The sequence below is a fragment of the Sorex fumeus genome, unplaced genomic scaffold, assembly GCF_029834395.1.
Source record: "Sorex fumeus unplaced genomic scaffold, SorFum_2.1 ptg000039l, whole genome shotgun sequence".
Lineage (NCBI taxonomy): Eukaryota > Metazoa > Chordata > Mammalia > Eulipotyphla > Soricidae > Sorex > Sorex fumeus.
Genome location: NW_026606096.1, coordinates 36,117,941 through 36,139,069, shown reverse-complemented (window position 1 = coordinate 36,139,069; position 21,129 = coordinate 36,117,941). Strand labels below are relative to the sequence as shown.

At 41.7% G+C, this 21,129-nt stretch overlaps 1 protein-coding gene across 1 annotated transcript in view; it reads left to right on the top strand.

Annotated features, from left to right (window-relative positions):
- IL15 (interleukin 15) overlaps positions 1–21,129 on the top strand; it is a 73,118-nt gene that overhangs the window by 16,305 nt on the left and 35,684 nt on the right. The window contains exon 2 of the mRNA XM_056118946.1: positions 6,017–6,128. The gene's annotated coding sequence lies outside the window, so the exon portion shown is untranslated. The remainder of the gene's footprint in view (positions 1–6,016; positions 6,129–21,129) is intronic.

The following is a 21,129-nucleotide window of genomic DNA, read 5'->3' as shown; positions in this document are numbered from 1 at the left end:
GGGCAAGACTTTCAGTTTCTCTGCACATAGTTTCTCTTCTGGAAAATTGGGGTGATTCAGCTAGAGGAATCCCCTCTTCTGTTGGCAACTGTGATGATCTTGAAGATAAACATAACAGGGATGCATTTGGTAATCTGGCAACAATCAACTTGTGATCTTTACTGGAAAGAATATCTGAGCCTCACATCGGTCTCCTTATTTCAAAGATAAGCGAAGAGTAAGAGAGCCTGGTTGAGAGCTTACCTTCTAGGGTCACAGAAGTGTCCAAAGACAGAAATGGCACGGGGGTTACGGTAAGAGTTAGCAGTTAGGATTTGTCTAGACAGATTCATTTTAGCCCCAGAGTTGAGTAACATGGAAGAAATCGTAGAAAAATTTGGGAAATGAAAGCAGAGAACAATGAAAATCAGGGTTAGCTCTCAGTATCTGTATTGGAAGCCATCATGCCCCAAAATAGAGAGAGAGTACAGGGAATATCGTCTGCCATGGAGGGTGGGAAAGGAAGGGGTATACTGGGGATATTGGTGGTGGGGAATGTGCACTGGTGGGGAGATGGGTGTTTGATCATTGTATGATTGTAACTCAAACATAAAAGCTTGTAACTATCTCATGGTGGTTCAATGAAGGAAGGAAGGAAGGAAGGAAGGAAGGAAGGAAGGAAGGAAGGAAGGAAGGAAGGAAGAAAATCAGGGTTAAAATCAAATCCTGGAGTCCTGCTGCCCCACATTGCCAGATCTTTGCACTGAAAGTCTGGTCTTGTTGGCCAAGAGTCACTGGGATGGACCAATAACCCCACTGAGAACTACATGGGAAACTCTCCATCTTGCCAAAGAAAGAAACCTTTCAACTCCCCTAATTTTGGGAGAGTGACTTCCTGTTAGCTGGAACCCTGTATGGCCTGGTGGAGAAGCAAATTTCAATAAGAAGCAGGGTTCGAGGAGGTAGGGAGTTCTGTCATCCTGTCCTGGGACAGGTGGCCAGGAGCTGCATGAAACACAGGACAACTTGAGTCCCCGCACTCTGCCCGTTGCCAAGGAAACTAGACACAGAGATTGTCTCCTTGCTGAAGTCCTCTAAGAAGTGATTTAGTCTGGGAGCAGTTCAGTTTACTTTTCAGGAAGGAGCGAAGCAAAGAAATGCCTTAGTGATAAGACCTTTGAGATAGCTACAGCGAGTTTGCAGCCTCTGTATTGATTTGGAGATCCAGTGTTCAGGGCAAAGCACTGGAGAGATTTCCTAAAAAGCCATGCCGCTGAGATAGGGCGTTCCAGAGGTTCAATCCATAAAATAATTTAACATTGGAAGAGTGAAGGCCAGCTTGGGGAAGGAAATTGTCAGGAGTCAGGACAGATGGACAGGTAGATGGAGGGTGTGCATCGATGTTTCATGAAAGATCAGCCTTGCTGCACATTTTGTACTTAATTGTGTTATTTCCGAGCCTTGTGGAAATCATGCTTCTTCACTTTTGCAAGGGATTGGCAAGAAGCAATAAAAATGTTTGAATCTGCGTATTTGCCAGCGGGAGATGGGCTATGTAATTATGTGTCGTTTTCACTGATAGGTTATTATCAGCAGGTAATAAGAAATGTGCATCATTATAAATTGTCTTATGGTATTTGAGGCTGCAAGAGATGAGGTATGGGTTCCACTAAAGTGCCAAGCAGTCAGGTGGAGATGGTGCTATTACGGGTGTTATAAATCTCAACATCCACTTTAATAGTTAAACAATTATCTATAGTGGCTGTACCGGAAAATTGTTTAGTAATGATTGGCTGATTTTTATGATGAAGTATAATTCTTTATAGATCTTTTTTTTTGTATGAATACCTGAAGAATTCAGAGGAAGAACTTTTTAAACACATCCTTGTCGGGTCTGAGGAGATAGTATAAGAGTTAAGGTCTTTGTCTTCACACGGTCAATCCTGGAATATGGTTCCTTGAGTACTACCAGGAGCTATTCCTGAGCACAGATCCTAGAGTAACCCCTGAGTTACTGCTGTGTGTGCTCCAAACCTCCCTCCCCACCAGATAAAAAGATCCGTTGCATTTTTTTTGGTCTTTAACTACAAATGTTTGAAGTTACCAAAATAGCTTTTTGTATATATTTTTAGAGTGAAAAGTTATACATCAGTAACCTAGAACATATGCTAATATATCAATTTAGTTTTATCAATGAACTAGGCAAGATTAAATTTATATGATTTGTTTTATATAAATAGAATATATACATCTGTCTTTCACCTTCCTATTTTACAAAGATACTATGTAGTAGAAAGAAAGTACTAAGGTCACAAGGATGTAATTTTAGCTAATAAGTTAATTAGTTTAGTAGGGTTTTTCAGCCATATCTATCACTGTTCAGGGATTACTTTTAGCTTCAGACTCAAGTATCCCTTTTAGAGGGGCTGGAGCAGGGGGAACATGCAGTACCGGGAACTGAATCTGAGTTTGATTCCTATTGAACAGTTAAGGCAAGCACCTAACCCCTATGCTGTATGTTGGCCCCTGTCACTGTCACTGTCCTCCCGTTGTTCATCGATTTGCTCGAGCGGACCCAGTAACGTCTCCATTGGAGACTTTGTTGTTACTGTGTTTGGCATATCGAATACATCACGGGTAGCTTGCCAGGTTCTGCCGTGCGGGCGAGATACTCTTGGTAGCTTGCCGGGCTCTCCAAGAGGGGTGGAGGAATTGAACTCGGGTCGGCCATGTTGGCTGCTTGCAAGGCAGATGCTCTACCGCTGTGCTATAGCTCCAGCCCTAAAAATTTAAAATTTAAAAGTTCTATAACCCTTCTGCTCCTTTTATTTCTCTTCCCCCACCGTGGTTTTCATGTTTTTCATTCCTCAGCCTCAGTTGCCAGCTGCATGAACCTGACCTTGGCTAGTGCTGAGTTTCTTCCATCCCTCAGATTCCAGTGGATGGGGCATCCCCTAGCCTGCGCTGTTCCATAGTCTTTTCTTTGTGAAAACTTTTCATATCAGTCGTGGGGTCTGTGTTAGACTTCACCAGCCCATTGCCATCTCGGGTAGGAAAATATTAGTTCTCAGAATTATTTGGCCCAAGAATGAATAGCGCTTATGCCACATTAGCACCATGTTTAGATCCTCTGACCGCTCTTTTTGTTTTTTTTTTTTTTGCTTTGTGGGTCACACCTGGTGATGCACAGGAATTACTCCTGGCTCATGCTCTCAGGAATTACTCCTGGCGGTGCTTGGGGGACCATGTGGGATGCTGGGACTCGAACCTGGGTCAGCCGCATGCAGGGTAAATGCCCTACCCACTGTGCTATCACTTCAACCCCTGGCTTTTTTTTTTTTTAATTTTTCACAGCAAGACTTTAATGAAGAAAGAATCAATTCAAACTCATTGAAAACTGGGATGTTAGTAACCATGCGACTCTGAAAAGACCCTCTGGTCACTGTTTCTGTGTCTGGTCCTCTAGGAGGATTGGAGCAGCCTGACTGGGAGAGTTCGGGTGTCTGGAGCCTGGGATTTGTCCTTCACAGGAGTGATGAGTGCAAAATAAACGCATCTGGGGGGCTGGAGCAATAGCACAGCGGGTAGGGCATTTGCCTTGCACGCGGCCGACCCGGGTTCGATTCCCAGCATCCCATATGGTCCTCTGAGCCCTGCCAGGGGTGATTCCTGAGTGCAGAGCCAGGAGTAACCTCTGTGCATCGCCAGGTGTGACCCAAAAAGCAAACAAACAAACAAACAAACAAAACCAAAAGCATGTGTCTGTGTAGAGACCCACTCCCTGTGTTTGCCTGAAGAGACTCCCTTGGGCCCGAAGCATCAGCCCAAGGGGCTTGATTTGCTTGTGGCTGACCCTGGTTTGATTATGACACCTCACATGTCCCCTTGATCCTCTCCAGAAGTGATCCTCAAGCAGAGAGTCATAAGTGAGTCTGAGCACTTCTGGGTGTGGCTCCCTCCACACCCATCATACTCGGGTTGGTGTTCCAGCCATTGCCTTTCTCTTCTCCTCCTGATACTGAAGTACTTTGTCTATGGGACAAGGAGGTTGAAGGTGGTTGGAGGTAGTTGAAACAGGTGTTCTCTCCCGAGTTAGCCTGGAACAGGTGTCTGGACATTGCTCCAAAACTCTCTTTAGGATATGGGGCAGTTCAGGGCAGGAGAGACGTGCAGCGTTCCGCCCTTGCCTTGACACTGAAGCTGCTTCAAGCCCAGCTCCCTGCATGGTCCCCCAAGCAAAACCAGGAGTGATTCCCGAGCACAGAACCTGGAGTGAGCCCTGAGCAGAGCTGGGTGTGTCCCCAGAGCCTCAAAAATAAATAAAATTTAGGGACCAGACCTGGTGTTGCTAGAGCTCTTCCTGGCTTCTTTCTCAAGGTGACTTCCATTCGCGCTCAAGGTTCCTTACAGTTCCAGTAGAACCCAGGACTCCCTGCTTACAAAGTATGTGCTCAGGCCCTTACATCTACTTCCCTGACCCCTTAGTGCTTCTTTATTCCCAGAATTGGGTTCTACTCACCAATTTCAAGTGTGAAATCTCATTTAACGTGGCACCTCTCGGCCTCCCATTGTTTTGAATTCTGAGCATCTTCAAGTAAGTCTTTCCTTTTGCTCAAGGGCCTATTTTTCGATAGTGCTCCAAAGTCCTCTCTCTGAAGCTTTACTTTTTGGCCACATCTATTTGTACTTAGGGATTACTCCTGAGTAAGGGATGCCCCCTGATGCTGCTCAGGAGATCTATGTGGTGTGGGAATCATCGAACCCTGGCTGGCCACTGGCAAGGCAAATGCCCTTCCCGCCGTACTATCACTTGGGCCCCATCACTGACGCCTTTTGAAGTGAGCTGTCCTCTTCACGCCCATAGAACCAATCAAAACAAACTTGTTTACACATGAAAATGCCTTTATTCTTTTGTGAAGACACTCAGTTCCCAGATATTTTCTCTTTGTTAATAGCTCCTTAAGGGTTGAGACCAACAACTAGAACTGAATTCTGAATCCTGACCGTGGGGTATTTTGAGCAAATGTTCTAAACTGTGAAAAGGATATTAATAGTCTTTCTGGACCTTTAATAATTATATTAAATTTTCACTAAATCAGTGATAGTCTGAAGTAAGATTATAAAGGTAATTTTCTTTGTATTGTTGATATTAATATCCCTTACCTATGTGTCATACTGAACCTTTTTTAAGTAGTCTAATTTATAAAATAGGACTTAGGCTACTGTCTACTTCACTTTTTAAAGAAATGTAAGGATAGGGAGAAGACTCCTGTGGACACAGGTGGTCTGGGTTTGATCCTCAACACCTCCTTGTCCCCCAGGCACCACTGAAAGAAGCATACTCCCACCCCGCCCCATGCACTGAGCCAGAAGTGATCCCTGAAATGCTGGATAGGACCCCCTCAAAAACAGACTGATCATTTTTTTGTGGTGATTAGGAATGAACTAAGGTACTGCCATGCACGTGAGGTATGTATTTATTCTACAACTGAGTCACTCCCAGGACTCCTGATCACTTTCATAAAAAGCAGGAAATATATTAAAGGTTTTCAGATGATCTGTCACCTTGTCCATACCCTTTTGAAAACATGATGTTTTCATGCTGTGCTTTACTCCAGAGTGCCAAGTGGAAACATGGCCCCTCCCTCTATGGACTCACAACCTGCTTTACACCTGCAGTTTGAAACAGCTCTCCACAATACATTTGAAATCCCCTTTCTTTGTGTTGTTTTGTATGACCATGGGGAAAAAATTTTACTAGGAAATTCAATGAAAGGTTGTACTTTCAACGAGATATGATGATGCTTTGTCCTCCAAAATGAAGTCACTGTAGTCTACACAGATGCCAAGCAAAATGATGGAGAAATCAAAGATTTTAGCAAAGATCAATCCCAAACATGCCTTATTGGTTTATGAAGCTTTTGCTACACGTCTCCATGTCTTCTTTAGAATGATGGGAGTGAGGCTGTCCTAAGTCCAAGGAGAGGAGAATTAGTCACTAATTGTTATTCTTTTCATCTACCTTTGACTCCAACAGAACCCATTTTCACGTGTGGCCCTCTGGCTGTCTGAAACAGTTGCCCATCACGTACCATTTTGGTGACACATGAAAGTTGGATGACGCTACTCACCAACCCACTGGAGGACCTGTAAGTAAGTATGTTTCTAAGAATTATATCAATGCTCAAGAGCCTTATATGTAATCATGTGATTAGAATAATGCAGAGGTATCAGATCAGGTAAAGTTACATGTCCTCAGAATTTAAAAAAATGAGCATCTTGTCTAAGAAAGGAAAAATGACAGTTGTCATAGAAATGAATTTTAAAGCTGGGGTACAGAGGTTACTGCATAATATAGAAATGATACAGGTTTTCCTTGGAAAAAGCCAATAATCTTTAGGGCTCTGTGGGACAAATTATCTTGCCTCAACTACAGGATTCTGCCTGGATTTCTTGAAAGCAACTGTAGGCATGATCAGGTTTGCCTGAGTATTCACAGAACTTTATTTACAGAAGCATGTGGTTGCTGAGGTTTTGGACAAGGACAGTAGTACGCATATTCTGTGGACAAAGAAGAGGGAGGAATTGGGCATCTCACTTTCTTCTGTCTTTGGGCTACTCTAAAAAGAACTGGGCTATTTAAGAATACATAACAGATCTGATGATTTTACTCATAGGAGTATATTGGAAAATCAAAATACATGTTAGGACTTTTGATCAACTCTGAAATTTCAGAAAAAATAATTGAGGATATATGAAATCAAGCTCACTTTAAAAACTAAACATAATAAAGCGACAGCGGTTTAGAAATCGAAGTGGCTGTTTTCTTTCTGATAGAACACAGGCGTATTTCCTTTTCACTTTCATTTTCGGTTATAATTGATATTTAACCCTTTCAGACAGCACGTAGCTCAGGGTGAAGAGTGAAATACATAAAGGAGTTCTGGAAACAGAAACTCATATTTATAGGAATCCTAAAGAACAAAAGGTAATTCCTCTCTTGCTCAATCATTTCTGGCATCAGAAAACAATAAAGGAAATAAAAATGAAAATTAAAAAATGGAAAAGACGTGCCTTTTCCTTGGTAATTACCTACAAAGTAAAGAGTCAAAGAAGTGAAGAAGAAGCTATTCTTATTTATTTATTTATTTATTTATTTGTTCAGTTATTTTATTTTAGCTATTTATTCACGGCTTAATGAAGAGGCAGGAGGACACTTTGGCATATTGAAGAACAAAACCTGGAACCTTTTTGCAAGAGCATCTTGGCCCTGACTTGTTCAGTCATTTTGAGCTATTTCTAAAAATAAGTATTATTTTTTTTAAAAATTCCATTATGATGACTCCTTGGGAAGCCAGTGGAGCTCCAACACGGGGAATTCTCCTAAGTGAAATTGTATGCACATGTGCTTGGAGAAAAATAGGAAACTCCCCTCTGTGGTTTGGAAGTCACAAGAAAATTATTCTGGACTTTCTGTTGGAGTTCTCCTTCAATCCTAGACTTTTGTTGCAAGGTTAAGGCACATGCCTTGCCGATGGCTGCGCCAAATTCGATCCCTGGCCCCACGTGGTCTACCAAGCAGAGCTGGCACAGGATGAAGACCTAAGTAGCAGTGACAAAATGACCAGAGGATCCCGGGCAGCTCAGGACCTGCTCAGTCCCACACCCTCAGGGTCACGTGCAACCTCAGCTTGGCTCACTGTGGGCCACGGGGAAAGTGCTCAGACCCCTGTTCTCAGTTAAAAAGCAACCACAGTCTTTTGAATGTGGTTATTTGTTTGTTTCTGGATTTGGGGGCCACACATGCCCATACTCAGGCTTACTGCTCCTGGTTCTGTGTTCAGGAATCACACCTGGCTTTGTGCTTGGTGGGCCCGTTAGAGGTGCCAGGAATTAAACTGAGGTCGGTCTGTGGCATGCAAGGCAAGCCTAACTCCCTGTACTGTGTCTCTGGTCCTGTAATTAACTAATGAATCATTCAACATCCCTGTTTTTAAACCCTCTCTTCCCTGCTCCCCGAGAATGAGAGCAGTTCAGAGGTAAGGGGGCACACAATTTTTCTTGGAAATCAGAATGGGATTTGGGGGAGCACCTGTAATCTAAGTCTCCAGCAAAGCCCAGAGACCATGCAAAGCCAAACAATTCAAACTGGGTGTGGGCCAAGCAGTGGTTTCCGGTGGTTTTGAGGATGGGCTGCAATTCAGGAGGTTTCAAAAGATTGACAACAGTAGTCTTCTGCCTTAGTCATAACTGGAGCTCAGGGACCTGTATGGAGGTGTTCAAAGGTTGAAGAACAGCATGTGGACAATAGTTTAATGAGACATACAGCTCTGCTGAAGGGGCCTAGAGGAAGCTTGGAGAGGGTCTGTGGTGGCGGTTGTCTACAACAGAGGACCATGTCCAAGAGCAAAGATCCCCCATTCAGTGGGAACTGAGCTCTCCAGGGATCTCAGTTGGCAGCAGTGGAGAAAGTGCTCCCCATAAGGAGTGTCAGGCTTGGCAAGCAAGGAGCTATGGCCATCCTCCAGGGAGCTGAGGTGGGGTCCCAGTCACCCGTTTCCCCAGGGATCCTTGCCGGAGAGACGCTAACCAGGGGCTGTAGTCGACTCCTGACTCAGGCTCAGTGGCTGGGTGCAGAGACTGGCCTATCATGGAACCACAGCGTGCAGGATTCAGACATATTCTTGGCTCTTTCTGTGCCTTGGAGGCACTGTGAACTCGGGTGGCTTCGCTATCTCCATTTAGGAAGACCGGGCCCTCGGCCCCCCGCAGCCCTCCCCGCCTTTCCGGCTGCTTTCCCTTTTCTGGTCCTTTCGGTTTCCTGGAATCCCAGAGTGTTTCTCAGATGGTGATTTCACGTCTTTGTACTTGGTCAGATTTCCTCTGGGATTTGTGTTACATTTCCTTTGCTTTTTGAGTTATTTACAAAGCACTACCACACGTTTATTTATTTTTATTTGTTTGTTTGTTTCTTTTTTTTAAAATTTTTATTAGTGAAATACCATGAGGTACAGTTGTGGACTTACAAGTTTTTGTGCTTGGGTTTCAGTTATACAGTGATAGATACCACACGTTTAAGTCACTGAGAATCCCTTAAGAATTCCTTTTTTTTTTTGTTGCTGAGCCAGAATTCTCCCAGAGAATTAGCTGAATCATCTCAGTCCTTTGAATTGTATACCAATGTATTTCAGGGTCCAAGGTAGGGCCACTTTGGCAGCTCTTCCAATAGTACTTGGGGGGAAAAGTGAATTTTGCTAGGTTCAGTGCAACAAATATGTCAGGGAGATGAACGAAATGCATAGATTTTTTTCTTAGACTTTTTCATCATTATTAGATTTTTCTGACATCTTTTAATTTGCCACTGTGATGGTGAATTTGCCCACCTCTAGACAGGCTCGCCTGTTTTACATTCTGTTAATTTTGCCTCAAAGAATGGTCAGATATATGGGGGTAGAGAGATATTACAGTGGGCAGGGTGTTTGTCTTGCACATGGCCAAACCCAGTTTTGATTCCTGGTACCACATATGATTCCAGAGGTCCGTCAGGTGTGAACCTTGAACAGAGCCAGGAGGAAGCCCTGAGTAATGTCAGGTGTGACCCCAAAGCAAACAAAAACAGTTAGTCAGGTATAAGTTGAGGTGGCTTCATTTTGATCTTTTCACAGACATGAATCTTTCTAGAAGATTCCTCGCCTAAAGTCTGCACCTTCTGGTAGAACTCCCTCTGTGATTTCACTTGGTCAATGCATGCTAAAAGACTCTCTTTCCAGTTACTTTCGGTCTGTTTCTGTTTTCTGTTACAGGGATGGGTTTTGGGTCAGAGTGATTCTACTGCGGGTCGGTAAGGGCATTCGCTGATTAGGGTTTGATCTTTGGCACCACGTCTAGACTCAGCCCTGTTTGTAAACAACCTTTGTTTTTAATTCAACTGAGTAGTTTTCATCTTTTATTTATCTAGTCCATTTGTAAAGCTTGAATATGATTACTGGTATATTTGTATATACAGTTGTACATAGTTGTTTATAGTTTTTATTCTATTTTTATTTAGTGTTTGGCCTATCTCTTATGTCATGCTCACCTTCTTACCTTTATCTGGATTAATAAACATTTTTTTATATAATGTAGGAGTACTGCTATTTATTCAGCCATTGATTAAGCTGATTGAATTGGGCATGAATTCCACATTACTTTTACTATTTTTATTCAGAGTGTTAATTTTATTTTATTATTTTATTACTACTTCCCCCCAACCCTTTCTTTTGATTCATCGTGAGATACAGTTACAAGACTTTCATGTTTGAATCATCAGTGCACATTTTTGATAACCCAAATCCTCAGTATTCCTCCACTCCCACCCCTGTTCCAACCCTTACTCTGCCTGTGTCATAGACAATTTCCCCCATACTCTGTCTCTATTTTGGTTACATTTGATATTTTGACACCAGTCTCACCAGCACTCAAACCTGCTGAAAAGGCAACGGTAGACAATTTGTTTTGCATTGCTTGTTATGGACAGAGTATAATGTCCAGAAAATTCTGTGTTATTCTCTTCCGGGAGCTTTAGTTTATAGTCTCTGAGTCTTGGCCACTGATGATATTCTATGGCACAGGGGGCGGTTTGTGGGTGTGACTGCCAAGCTTCTGGAAAACGGAGAGCTGGGGGGAGGAGGCCCAGTCTCGATCCAAGCATAAGTTCCTGCATACCTGGGTTTTCTGGCCAGTCTGCTCTCTGGTGAGGTTCATCCCATTGAGTGAGGCTCGTCCCCTCTTGGAGGAGGTCATCCGAGCACGTGGAGAGTGGCCTTAACATGGTGGTGGTTGGGTTCTGGAGGTTTTGGGCTGCTGGAGTTCTGTTTGGGGCAGGGAGGGAAACTCAACCCACCCCCCTCCGAGGTGCCCCAGTGAAGACAGTCTGGCGCGGGGTCAGGATATTCTGTGGTTCTCTCTTCCAGGAGCTTTAGTTTATAGTGTCTGGGTCTTGGCCATTGATGAGATTGCATGGTGCCTGGGGCAGTCTGTGGATGTGACTGCCAAGCTATTGAAAAACTGGGCACCTGGGGGCAGGAGGCCCAGTCCCAATCCAAGCAGGCCTGGAGATCTCAGTTACAAGTTCCCACCTACTTCCATGCTACAGGCCCTAACTGCATCTTTTGTTCTCTTTTGAGATTTATGGCTCTCTGAAATATGGCCCATAAGTGAGCTTATATAGCTGAGCAGGAAGTGGTTTGTGGGTGTGGCTTCCACATCTCTAACTTTTGGCCATTTAATTCTTGGTAAACTTGGCCTCAAGTTGTTGGGGTCTGCATCTAACACTTTAACATTTTCAAGGATTAGCCAGCAGTTATGAATTTTCAGAAAAATCTGTAATGATTGCTGCCCAGAACCTGGAATGAAACAGATGTCCTTGTTATTTCCCTCTACGTGTTTAGGTAAAGGGTTCACCCCTTCACGGAGGCTCCCAGCTGCAATTCCCATCTAGTTAGGTCTCAACATGGGCATTAATATTCAAGCCTCTTGGTAATAAAGATTTACATATCTGTAGAATAGTGAAGGAGTCAGAAAACATCCACTTTCCAACTCTTATAAGTTCACCTCTTTATTTATCCTTCATTTTTTATATCTAGTTAAAGAGATGTTTATTATATTTTATTCATCATTTCTAAGTTTTTCATCAAGCAGCAGTTTCTTTTTTTGTTTTCTCTTTTTCATTCTCCTTTCTTTTGTTGTGCTGGGGATTAAATCCAGGACCTCATACACACAGGACAAGTACTCTATTATGAAATTACATCCTCAGCTCTTTCATCATTTTTGTCTAACAAAGAAATGAAGATGAAGCAAATATAATTGACTTTAAATAGAAACTTCACAGCAAAATATAAATGAAACCTGAGGTTCTGAATTCCCGTTCACTTCTTTTTTGTTTTATTTTTGATTTGGGGCCACATCCAGTGATGCTTAGGTCTTACTTCTGACTCTGCACTCAGAAATTACTCCTGGCAGTGCTCAGAGGACCATATGAGATGCGGGGAATTGAACCCTCTTTAGCCTCACTCAAGGCAAGCACCCTACCTGCTGTACTAATGCTCCTGTCCTGTTCACTTATTTTAAGACCATATTAAATAGCAATTCTTCTGTGGTGAAAAAAAAGTTGTTGGGGGTCTGGCCAAAGGCACAGCAGCAATTTTGGGGTATCTGGAAGACTGAAGACACCATCAGGCTTCTGATACATTCGTCCCATGGGCACAGGTTGACCTGCTGGCGGCACCATACCCCCTTGGATTAATAAACTTCTATTAGTTTTTCCCTAGCAATTGTCAATTTATATCACTTTGCTCTTTTATTAACTTGCATACTTCAAGTGTGTCTTTTTCTAAGTTGCTATTCTAGATATTAGTTGTTACCTACATAACACGTTAGACAGATTTATATATTACATTCTATTAATAGTTTTTTGAGGGAGTGTCATACTCAGTACTGCTCAGGGACTCTGGACATTCAGAGTTTACTCCTGGTGATTTTGGGGGACACTTAGGATTTGTTCCTGATGATTTTGGGGGATCATGCAGTTCTGGGGTTAAGCTCAGGGCTTTTATATGAAAAGTATCACTGTATCACTTATCACTGTCATCCCATTGTTCATCGATTTGCTCGAGCAGGCACCAGTAACGTCTCCGTTTGTCCTAGCCCTGAGATTTTAGCAGATTTTATATGGAAAGTATGTGGTCTAACTCTTTAAGATGAGTCCTTATCCCATGTTCAATGTACAGTACCTTATTAATGAATACATAACTTCAGTGTGATTTAACTCTTCCAAAAAGTTACAACTTTATAATTTCATAAAATGAGAATATCATTGATACCTAAGCATGATAAAAATTTCAGAAGAGAAAGATAATACCCAATTTCATTCATGACTATCAATGCAAAACTCTTGAGAAAATTATTAGCAGAAAGAATCCTAACAGCTCATTAAGGGGGCAATAGATCAAAATGGGTTCATTTCAGGAATGAAAGATTATGAACCCTATTAAAATAATGTATCACGTTAATTGATCTAAGGAATAAAAGCCTATGTTAAACTCCATTGATAGAATATATCCATTTGACAAAAATTAATAGCATTTTATGGATATTTTCATTAAGAGGGAGTGGGCTGGGCATGTAGCTCAGAGGTGGAGCATTTTGTCTTTTTTGAAATTTTTTATTTTATAAGGCAGTTCACAATATTTGATTACATTTAATATTCAAACACCAATTCCACCACCATCACACCTTCCCACCACCATATTTGGGGTGTTTCCATCCAAAGCCCCAATTCCTGTCCCAAAGCACAACCAAAATAATGTATTTTTTGTTGTTTGTTATGGAAAAGTGCTGTAAATGCGACAAAAAAAGTATCCATAGAGGAAAGAGAGGGAAGATTGTTCTATTTTGGCAGGCGCCATTAAGACCTTTAGGATATCACAAATATGTTGTTAAAGGTTGAATGATGTAAACTTTCGGGTTTTCTGCTGCTGAGGATGGGTCCCTTGGGATGGGGAGCTCTCACCCATCCCCCCATCCCTGCCCAGGGTGCCCCGAGTGAAACAGCCTGGTTCGGAGTCCAGTTGAATGGCTATGGCGGGCATCATGTTGCTCTCTTCCGGGAGAGAAAGCCCAGAGCATTTTGTCTTGCATATTTGAAGTTCTGGGTTTGATTCCAGCACCTCACAAAAGAGATAATGATAAAGAATGAATAAGTAAAAGAGAGAGAGAACCTGACAGAATCCAAGTAAAATATTGTGTAACTATCACAAACTTAGACCACTTATGCCCTCATGCGCACACACACAAACTCATACCAAAGACAGCATCATAAATAATGGTAAGAAACTAGAGATGTCTTTTTCTCTCTCTCTACTAAAAGTATAGTGAGATAAGGAAACACAATACTCGATCTATTAGTGATGCTGAACTACAGTCAAATAAGAAATCACATATGAAATTTAGGAAGATGAAAGTAAAACTGTTATATGTAGACAACTTAATACTTAGAAAGCCCAAAAGAATCTCACTAAAATTTTTCTATTAATTCCATCACCTAAAAGAGAAAATAAAGATCAATCTGACTAAAAAAATCCTTTGATGGATAAAAAAAGAAAACAAGTAAACCCAACTTCTCTGGGGGAAAATCTAAAGTATGATGTCATTCTACAAATGATAAACTGGGAAAATATTTGCCTCATAAATTACCAGAGGGCTTTTTTCCCCTAATTTATCAAGGGATTTTAAAAATTAGAGAAGGTGGGAAAAGCATAAAGCAGTTCAAATAGGGACAAAAATCACCAGTGGATAGTTTACACAAAGATACACAAAAATAATAATTGGATAGTTTGCCAAAAATACAAAGGGTTTGCACAAAAATACAAACATCTATTTTTTTTAATGCAAACTGTAATATACTCAAGGGGTGAGATATATTCAAGAGGTATATATTCAAGAGGTGATGGAGATAGACCCATGGGCCCACCATATACTTCTCATATTTGAGGCCCAGTTTCACTCAGGGCACTGTATGATCCCCTGAGCAGTGGACAAGAGTCACCCCAGAGCAAAGACACATGGTGAAATATTAGATGTAACCCAGAAACCAAAAGGGAAAAATGTCTGTCTGTCTGTCTGTCTGTCTGTCTGTCTGTCTCCAGTGCTGGGGGGCGGGGATGTCTCAAAGTGCTGGAGTCTGTGCTTCACATATGAAAGCCTGGGTTTCTGTCTCTGCTATCCCTTCTGCACTGACCCAAAGTCACCCTGAACACTTCTGGGTATGCCTCCAAACAAAAGAATTTCAACCAGGTGAAATCCTAGTCATTTTTTCATTTTATTTGAACTATCCAGGAATATAATGTGTTGTGCTAAATTTGCTTGCATTTTAAAGGATACTTTCAGGGGTCCATAGAAATTCAGCATAAATTTTTTTTTCAGATAAAAAGGGTGGGTAGTTCAGGAGTTAAGGCATGATCTCTCTTCCTTCCTTCCTTCCTTCCTTCCTTCCTTCCTTCCTTCCTTCCTTCCTTCCTTCTGTCCTTCCTTCCTTCCTTCCTTCCTTCCTTCCTTCCGGCTGTGTTCAGGGTTAGTCCTCGTTCTGTACTCAGGGATCACTTCCGGCAGGGCTTTGGGGAACCAGATGTAGCAGGATGAAGGATCTGGGTTTGTGTAGCTGCTAACCACAGACATGCTTTACCTGCTGTACTTTCTCTCTGGCCCCACAGCGTGATTTTTAAATGACTGCTTCTTCACACTGTTTTAATTTGCCATGAACTGTATGAATATATTACCTTGAAATAAAAATATAATAAAGTGTAGAATTGCAAGTTTGTTGTGAGAATTGCATCTCATTATATTTTGCATTCTTGATTACTTTAGATGTTGAGTTCCTAGAAGTGCTTGTTATTTGTATCTTCACTCTTAGAAATGGTTCGTTCAAGTTCTTTCTATCTGGAGAGATGTGTTTTCCTCTGTGAGATTTTTATCCCTTAGTATAAAAGGAGAAAATACATTTAAATATATTTATTTTACTTTTTAAAATTTCTTCATTATATCATTTTATTACAGCATTAGTTGATAGGAATTCACAATTTTTATTTAGCCGAATCTGTAAGACATGCTTTCTTAGGTATTATTTTTGGTGTGTGTGTGTGTGGGCTGGAGTGATAGCACAGTGGGTAGGGCGTTTGCCTTGCATGCGGCCTACATGGCTGACCCGAGTTCGATTCCTTCGCCCCCTCAGAGAGCCTGGAAAGCTACCCAGAGTATCTCGCCTGCACAACAAAGCCTGGCAAGCTCCCCAAGATGTATTCGATATTCCAAACACAGGAACAAGTGTCACAATGGAGACGTTACTGGGCCCGCTAGAGCAAATCAAACAACGGGAGAACCGTGACCGTGTGTGTGTGTGTGTGTGTGTGTGTGTGTGTGTGTGTGTGTGTGTTGGCCATCAAAACCAGCACATCACAGGTATGAAGACATGTGCTCTACCACTGAACAACATCCCTGGATCACTTTGTTGCAGGCCTGCAGGGTACTTGCCTTGCACATGGTTCAATCCCCAGTACCACATTTGGTTCCCTGAATCCATGAGTACTGATCCCTGCGCACAGAGCCAGGAGTAAGCCCTGAGCACTGCTGGTCTGGCCCTCAGACAAGTAAACCAAAACCCTCCATAATAAGATACCTTCGCGACCATATCCAGGAACAGATTCTCATTTATATAACTTTTTCTATATTGTTTCAAAGCTTTCATTTGCTGCATAAAATGGCACGAGAATATGCTTTTTCTCTCTAGTAACTAACCAAAGATTCTGCAGAACCATTGTTAAGCTCTTTCCTAGGATGGCTCCCAGTGTTACAATTTCATTGGGTCAGACCAATATCAATACTTCAGTGCTAACCAATTTTAATCCTGTGATAAATTTAGTCTCCACTAGGTCAGTTTCTCCTCATTAGTTTTCTATTTCAAAATTATTTTCACTTATTTTTACCAGTGGATTTTTCCCCCTGCTTGTATGTTTTCAAATATAGTATCAATTTCAATTTCTATGTCAATTCTTATGTCAATTTCACTTCCAATTTCACTTCTTATGAACTAACTGGAGAAAATAGTTTCTCATGGTGTTCCCATCTAAAAATAAAATGTTTCCCAAATTATTTGATTTTTCTTTCTGCTTTTTAAAAATCTAGTTTTATTGATTTTTAAATAGAGTTCTAGTATGTTCCTTATCATATGCATTCATAAGCATTGTATAATCTTGGCATTAATGTTGATTAATTTGCTTTAGTTATCAAATTATATAATGATCAGTATGAAAATTACTGGTTACTTAGTTTTAATTATTATTATTCTTTTGTCCCAAACCATCTCACAAACTTGCTGTTTAAGTTCTTATGCTTTCAGATAATTTAATAGTTTGGTTAATTAAATACTTTACATAGAGTCCACAAGTTTTATTTTTTGAATAATTTTAACCATAGTTGCTTATTTTCTTTATTTAGATCAATCAGAAATTCCAGAAAAATGTCAAAGAATAGGCACCAGGATGTAATATTCTTATTCCTCACTATGACAAGTATACCTACAGTGAATTGTTACTGGGTTTGAAGGTTGTCTTAAGGAAGAGTTTAGCACATGAAGAAATTATTATCTTTTCATTAGGAATTAATTTTTTTGAAAAGTAGGGGTGCTAACTTTTAATTGGTACAGGCTTGAGAGGTTGTGGTGACTGAAACTGGTTTATTAGGTTTATTAGAAGCGGTCTGTTGCATCTTGCTAGCTGGTTATATATTTTTTAAAATTTTTATTAGTGAAACACCATGAGGTATACAGTTGTAGACTTACAAATTTTTGTGCTTGGGTTTCAGTTATACAATGATCAAGTACCCATCCCTTCACCAGTGCCCATTTTCCACCACCACGGGTCCCAGTATCCCTCCCACCCCTCACCCCCCCCTCATCCCACTCTGCCTCTGTGACAGGGCACTCCCTTTTGTTCTCTCTCTCCTTTTGGGTGTTGTGGTTTGCAAAAGAGGCATTGAGTGGCAATTATGTTTGATCTATAGTCTACTTTCAGCATGCTTCTCCCATCCTGGGAGGATCCTCCCAACACCCTTTATTTGGTGCTCCCTTCTCTATCTGAGCTCCCTTTTCCCCTAGCATGTGTGGCTGGCCTCCAAGCCATGGAACAAAATTCCTGGTACTAATCTCAGCCCCTCTTGGGTGTTAGTCTCCTATTTTGTTACTTTATGTTCCCCAGATGAAAGCAATCTTTCTATGTCTATTCCTCTCTTTCTGACTCATTTTGCTTAACATGATACTTTCCATGTAGTACCACTTGTATGTAAACTTCATGACTTCATCTTTTCTAACGCTAGCTAGTTATATTTTGCTTTCTCATTTGTTATCTGGAGATAGCAAACATCATAAAGTTCTATAGTTGGCACACAACCAGATGCTTTTAATGTGTTTTGTCTAAGCCTTGGAATATGGTAGGCACTCAATAATCAGTTTCTATTTTTCTCCATTCAGAGCCTGGTGTGAATAGATCTGGAACAACCTCAGGCGAAAGAATTTGAGCAGAGCTGGTACCTCAGCTAGTAGGGGCTCATTTTACCATGAGCACGTGGGCTCCCTGTGCCATGCTTGAAACCCTTGAAACACCTTGTTTTTCCACACACAAAAGCAATTCTTTTGCTCTATCTAGTCTGTGAGACTAAAAAAATAAGTTCATCTTCTGCTTTCTGGGGCTCTGCTTGTCAATTTGTAAAAAGCTCATGTTCCAGAAAATGTCATTTTTGGGGATGCTCTTATACATAGAGGGGCTGGAGTGAGAGAACAGTGGGTAGGACACTTGCCATCTATGTGGCTGACCCTGGCACCTCTGTGGTCCCTTAAACCTGCCAGCAGTGATACCTGAGCACAGAGCCAGGAGTAAGCCCTTAGCACGTCTGGGTATGGCCTCAGAAGCAAAGCAGAGAAGAAATACAGCGCATGTATGGGTCATGTTTATTATTTCATGTTTATAAGGTGATTCGTATGCATTGCTATTGTATTCAAACTTGCTAAAGATTGTTTTTGTGATAAAGATAGATGAGGCCTCGTGCCACGGTGGCTGGAATATAGGTCTCCACCCTTGTTATAAAAAGTCTTTAGGCAGGAAGGAGGCTCTGGCCCTGAGCCTCAGTGTACCTTAGCTTGCTTTTTTTTCTTTTTTCTTTAACCTTCGCTTGCTTTTACGTGCCTCTGGCTTTCTCCATTATCAACCTCTATGTATTCCCTGGTGGTTTTGGCAGAAACGTCTGGATTCCTTCCAGAAGCAAGACGAGTTACAGATAAAATCCTTCTCTCTTACTAACTCATTGTCATCTTTGCTTTTTCTGTCACATTTGGTTGCCCCTTGGGGTGGGGATAAGGGAGTTGTTGTTCTCATGTTGGTAATAAAACAGTGGAGGGGAGGAAATGACTAAGAATGGCCTCCCGACTCCTTTGTACCCCTCCATATGTGCTCGAAATGCATCTTCAAAACGCTGGCCCTGGACAAAGAGTGTATCTCAGTAGCCACTCGCACTGGGGGGTCCCTTTGTCCCTTCTGACTGAGTCTCTCCCTGTCTCCCGGATCCCCCATGTGTTTTCCCTCCCTGCTCTGGGAGAAACCCTATTCAGGCAAAGTTTCATTTCCAAGGGTGGAGCCTCCAGAAAGCCACGCATGGGGTTTCCCCAGCAGGAGGAGACTTGATTTAATTCTGAGCGGAGCTCAGAGCCAAGGTGAAAATGTGACTGTAAGCTAGGCTGTCTGTCCAGTCATCTGTTCTGGGCTGCCTCACTGGGTAAGTCATAGAGTTTCTCTGTTCTTCAGATTCTTGTTTTTTTGAAATGATGATAACAGTACCTTACTAATGAACTTCTTGTAAGCAAAGAATTAGCTAATAGTAAAAAGTAATAGAAGGTAACGTATAGGCAGTCTGTGCTTGATATGGTTAGCTTTTGTTCTTTTACTATCATTTGTAAAGACAGTTGTAAAAATTCTTTGTATTATATCTGAAGGTGTAGAATGTAAGGAGAATAATGTGGTCAATCTAACAAAAAATAAGCAAATTTCTACTGGAATTCCATGGAAAGTATATTTCTATATTTAGGGATATATAGGATAATATTGGTTTGTCCTTTCCACCTTGCCAGAGGGAGCTTAGGTTTATTGGGTTACTCCCATCACAGTGCTCCCATTCCTCTGTGTTTATTTGTAACCTCTTTCTTTGTGCTCTGCCTCCCCAACCGGTGAATCACCTTTATCTCCTAATCAGACTCTCTTAACTTGTAAATATTGCTTTCCTCTTCTCCTTAAGTTCTTTGCATGGTTCATTCAGAGCAATGTCCTTTTTGTATGGACACAGGAAGACAATTAATGCTATGAATTTGTGTAAACAGCTGGATTAGGACCCTGCTAGGGTTAGGAAAGATTAATCTGGCCTGAGCATGTAGTCTGAGACCTATAGCGAGAAGTCCCCAGGAGAGCCACCCTACAAGCTTAATGTATCTCTTACTGTGTCCATACAAAATAATTAATATTAAGAAGTAGAATTAAGACGTCAATTAGGATGTTAATTAAGTTATTGGATTAAGAAGAGGAGAAAAACCACTAGGTGGTATTTCTGTTCTTGAGGGCTTTGATATGTTGTTTCTGCTACCCCCAATGCCAGGGGAGTTGGTGAGAGACTAGAAAGAGATCAAGGCAGTGAGCTGGAGCAGAGAGAGGAGCAAGGGAGACAGGAAGAGACGGGAATGAGGGGCAGTGTGAGACTAGAATGGGGAGCTTAGTTAGACTGGAACAGCCACGTGGGGAGAATGGAATAAACGGCAACAGATCACCAACTAGCCTGGCCCTCGTTTCCTCCTTTGTCCTCCCATGGCTTTGGCCGTCCTGGGTTGGGGAGGGGGCAGCCCGAGACCACCAAAAGCTGGTGAAGAGAGAGAGAGAGAGCCAAGAGATTTCCTAGTTACCTGGTGGTTACACAGGGTCGTAGGTTCATGATCAAGGAAGATGCTGGAAGCTCCACGGAATTTAGAAATACCACGGTGACAATAGGGAGACTGGATATCATTCGAGCCATCAATAATGAAATTTGAGTTCTAAATGAACCCAGAAGGAGCATGTGCAAAAGGCTCAAGTTGTGAGAGGGGATGTGTAGGTAGGCGTGGGGATTCCATTGTGAAGTAATGAAAGCTGAGGTTTTGTGGTTGCCAATAGCAGTAACAACAAAAGAAGACAGAGAGATTGTAATTAGTCAAGATGAGGATGACATCTTATTGAATGAATGAGAAGTAGAGAATTGTGAAAGGACAGAAAATTTTGGCTTTTGATTTAGTTTGAGACAGTAATGACTGGTGAGGTAGAAGTACCTACTGGCCAGGGACTTCGCAATCTCTTGGGTAAAGGGTCAGACAGCATATATATTAGTCATTAAAGACCAACTTCCTTATTAATATTTTTTTACATGTTACATTTCTATTTTGTTACATTTTTGTTGTGACTTTTGTTTTGGGGTCACACCTGGCAGTGCTTAGATTTTTCCAATCCTGGCTCTGCTCAGGGGTCACTTTTGGCATTGCTCTGGGGACCATAT